The following is a 4712-nucleotide window of genomic DNA, read 5'->3' as shown; positions in this document are numbered from 1 at the left end:
CAGCAGGAGGTGCTGGCTTTAATGTCCTTGAATCAAGGCAAGGAAGGAATAGTGTTGGCAATAAAATGAAAGGAGGTACTGGGTCCTTGGGCTTTAGACTTTAATAGCTGTCAAGTGTGGACTGCCTAAAGCCAAGCCACCTGGGTTCAAGTCCTAGCTCTCCCCCTTTCCAGCTGTGTAAATTTGAGCAAATGATTTGATCTCTTTGGGTCTCATTTTCTTCACCTACACAACTGGAATATCCAATTGGTAGGGATGTTTTTGGGATTTAAATAGATATAAAGCTTAGCACACTGCTTGACAACTGATTAAGTAACTGTTAGCTGTTAGCTGCATTGACTCTGGGTGGGCAACTCAAGAAAGTGCACAGAAAATGTGTAGGCAATGACTGGCAACCTGAGAGATACAGTGGAACCATCTCTCTTGCTACTTGGTAACCTATAATATAATGGACACGGGAACCTGGCTTCCTGGCCAATGACTCTCGGAATTTTCTAAACTGAGACTCAGTCAGAAATGCAATTTACATCCTAACCTGCTATACACACATGCACACAAACATACTAAAGCAAAATTTTACCAAACAAATCTAACTCTTACTGTGTGTTTTGCATTTTGATCTATTCTATTCTATTCTATTCTATTCTATTCCATCCTATTCTAATTCTATCTTATTTTTAGACACTGATTCCTAACCACTAAATTGATTTTATAACCTAGTAATGGGTCTCCACCCAATAGGTCACATTTAGGAAAGTACCAGACCGGGTCATATTTAGCTTTGAGTAAAAGAATGTGTATTCTGGTCCAACAGGACTGAGAATGGGCTCACATGGCAGTGTCCAGGGAGAGAGGGAATACCACTGCTGCACTTTCTACCAGCTATGAAAGAGTCAGTCTACCACCACCGCATCCCTATTCCTGCCATACCAGCCACAAGGATATATACCAGTTACGCTTTAGCCAAATCTTAATGTGTAGATACAAGCAACTCATTTCACTTTTATCCAGACTCTAAGATAAAATTTTACATCATCAAATGTAGTAGTGAAATGATAGTTTAAATATTTGTAGTTCTTATTCTACTAGGTTTTCAGTGTTCCGCTTATCATTGGGTTAAAAGTGCAATTAGCGAGTGTAGCTTTTCCTGGCACACTGTCTAGCAACATCTCCACTACACACCAGCATGTAAGTGATATTCATCAGTACACACCACATTTTTCACAGTAGCAATTTTGCTTTCAGCTTATGAAGTATAAATACTTCACCATCTTGCTACTTGCGTTGCACCAAAAGATACTTTCTTATAAACCAAAGTGCACGTAACCGTGTGGTAATTCCACAAGTAAATCATTATTACTTGATAATGTGTTTCACCTTTAAGTTATCTATGAAGGTCAGCTACATCCTTATTCAGAGGATCATTCTGAAAAACATCTTCAAAGTAGTGTACATTCAAGGCCAAGGGAAGGGTAGAACACAAAGGCCCGGGAAGCCCACCCGTGATTCCTGGGACCAGAATAGAGAAGCAGGGTTTAGGCAAAACCATAGCATAGCATCACGTATCTTACTCGTATCCAAATTGTCTCACAATATTCTCAAAGTCCAAAGAAAATATCCAGAGGTTTTTAAAACATCCTCAGTTCAACACGTTCCTTCTTTCCTCTTCCAGAAGTCATCGAATGGTTCCCTCCTACATGCAAAGCCCTTTTCTAGGCTCAGTGAAGGATAGAGAAGAGCCATAAAACATGACCCTCCCTGAGATGAGTGGGATAATAAGAAGTAGCATTTCTGAGCTCTTAGCTCGTGCAGAGCACTGTGCATTTTCTCATTTGATTCACGTAACGATTCTGAGGGGTAGGCACTATTGCTATCCCACGTTACAGATGAAAACCCTGAAGCCTAGAGAGTTTAAAAACCTCAGTAAGTGGAAGAGCTAGCATTCAAATTCAAGACAGCTGACTGCAGAACTCATTTCTTCCATGCTGTATCAATGGGATTGGAAACTGGTCTAAAAGGTTGCAATCTGATGAACCAAAGAACTAGTGACAAACACTGCCCAAAGCCAGTTGAGTACAGACATTTTTTTTTTCTTACTTGGGTATTCACAAGTGAGAATATACATAATAGTCTCGTAGTATTTTGGGAAATTCATAAAAAGGGTCCTGCACAAAAGTTTTTTGAGTGCTACAGAGACTGTTAAATGTGTCCTCTCTTTGCACTCACACTAAATGTAGCATTTCTACTCTTTATATGGGCCATAGGATCCGTAGATTTTACAGAGAAAACAGCCTAAGTCTCATTTTCTAGATGAATTTCAAACTGTGTCTTTATCCAAGGCTGACTATATTTATAATGTCATGTAGGCACCCTGGCCATTTTTAGACGGTATTAATTCACTCTATTATGTTCAAGGTCCAAGAAAGGTGTCCAGTTTCTCTCTCCATTTCTATTTATAATAGCTCTGCTAGCAAAGGGGATGTTACATTTCTACTTGCCTGGATATATGCATTTGGATTTCCAAAGAATTCATGTAGAGAAAGACTTGTGCTCTTACTCTTTGAAGTATGCCATTTTTAAAGGCAAAATATTATATCAAGAGAGATTATGTACATAATATAATGGTCCTTACAGCTTCTGGTCAATCAGGACAGGAGGTCGCTGGTGGGTACTGAAGGAATTGATCTACCTAGAGATTTTCAAGGATGAACTTGCCTCTTCAGGGCTCACAAAGCACAGGTCCGTCTTAGATGAGACACACTTCATGCTCTGAGCCGTTAAATCCACAGGACCACCATCACCAATCTTAGCGCAACAGCATTTCTCCGACTGTGGTCTGGGATTGCTTGGTTCAGATTCATCTAAGGAGCTGGTTTAAAAAAAATGCAGATTCCAGGGACTCTACCTGAAGTCCTAGGTGAGGCTCTGGGATCTTCATTTTAAACAATCTTCCCAAGCAACCACATTTTGAGGAATGCTGGTCTCAATAGTAGCTCTGTGAGCCTCAAGAGAATCGGAAGCCAGTGTATCTTCAGTGCGTACATTTTGAGAAATTACAAAAGGTTTCATCAGGGTTTTCTAAAGCAATTTCTGCAAAATAACAATCCCAAGAGATGATTTGTAATAGACAATTTCCACGGTCAAATAAGTTTGGGAAAATTCCTTCCAAGATCCCTCCTCTTAGAGGCTCCTGTCATACATATTAAAAGTTCTGAGCAGTACTGCAGGAAAGAAACCTGTTTAACTAAACACAAGTGTTTCCCAGGCAGGTTGCACCGCAGGACTTTTCTTTTTGGAATAACACTTGCTGATTTTCCGTGGAACTAGTATTCTTCAGGCTTACTTTGGGGGAATGCCAGTTGCAGGCTAATGGTAGAATTTCCAGAGGAGGTGAACTGGGTTTGGAGAACCAGGGCCCCAGCTTTAATTCTTGATTCTTAGGAATCCTTATGGAAAGGCGAGAAGCCCCATAGCTTATTAATTACACTTCACATCTGTGTGGTTTTTATGGTTCCATGGGCCCCTTTTCACACCTTTTCTCGTTAAAGAAAAATCCTCACTTGATTCCTGTGAGCCAAGCAGATCAGGTATTATTATCCCCATATTACAAGTGAATAAATACATTTATGGAGAGTAAAGATTTTGCCTCCCCAGGTCATGCATCTCTGACTCTTGTGCTTTCTTCATAGCATCCAAGCTTTAGATGACCTGGCAGCTAAGGTTCCCAAAACATATCAGCCTCTAAAATTTTGCTAAATTCAGTAATAATGTATTATCTCTTTAATGGAACTGGTGATGATACCGATTGGCTATTGGTAGAAAGACCTATGAATTATTTTTCCAATAGTGGTGATGAATTGCATTGAACTCAGGTCCCCTTCTTCATCCTTTCTGTACTCAGTGGAGTCCAGTGGTCCAGGTTATTATGTACAGCCATGTCCGGGGGAGGGGGGATTTGTAACTGGGAAGTTATTTTCATCTATGTAACTTTATTTGGTCTTTATAAGACATGAATTAGATTGCTCCTACACTATGCCCTGATTGCATGAGTTAACATATTCCACTGATATAATTTGTACTTCTTTTAGCACATAAAACCTAAGGCTTTTAAGGGTTATTATCCTAGTACATTTTGTCTTCTTTTATTTTTTCTACAGCTTGACTTCTCTAGGGCTTATTCTAATTTCTTTTAGTCCCAAGACTTAAGGGCTTTTATTCAGACATGACTGCCACAGAAATATTTAGACTAATAGCTAAATTATAGGATGTTTAAACACATCTGTAATGAACGATTCCAAACAGTGAGCATAGATCTGCATGTACCTGGAAAGTTTTCTGCCTGCCCAACAGCCTCGATAATGTGGATAAATGAAACATTCCTAGATTTAATACATCTTCTCCTACTCTCTCTCATCCATCATCTTCAATTCAGTCTTAAGGTTTGTGACAAATTTGGGATATGACTATAGCTTGGTGTAAATTTCAAGGATTATTGAACATAGATAACTGAACAAATTTCCCCTAGGTTTTAGTTTCTATATATTTTTTTCAACATCAAAAAATTTACCAAGTTGTGCCTAGCAACTTCTTTTCTTCTGGATTAAACTGGGCTTTATTTTCTTAGGCTTTTTAGCTACAAAATATAGACATTTCTAGAAACAGTCCATTCTCTATCCCAACCCTGTAGTCTCTTTTGTTATGACTGATCCAGA

This window comes from Lipotes vexillifer, unplaced genomic scaffold (genome assembly GCF_000442215.2).
Source record: "Lipotes vexillifer unplaced genomic scaffold, Lipotes_vexillifer_v1.1 scaffold554, whole genome shotgun sequence".
NCBI classification, from domain to species: Eukaryota; Metazoa; Chordata; class Mammalia; order Artiodactyla; family Lipotidae; genus Lipotes; species Lipotes vexillifer.
The sequence above is the reverse complement of the archived record's forward strand: the minus strand, read 5'-3'. Positions refer to the sequence as shown.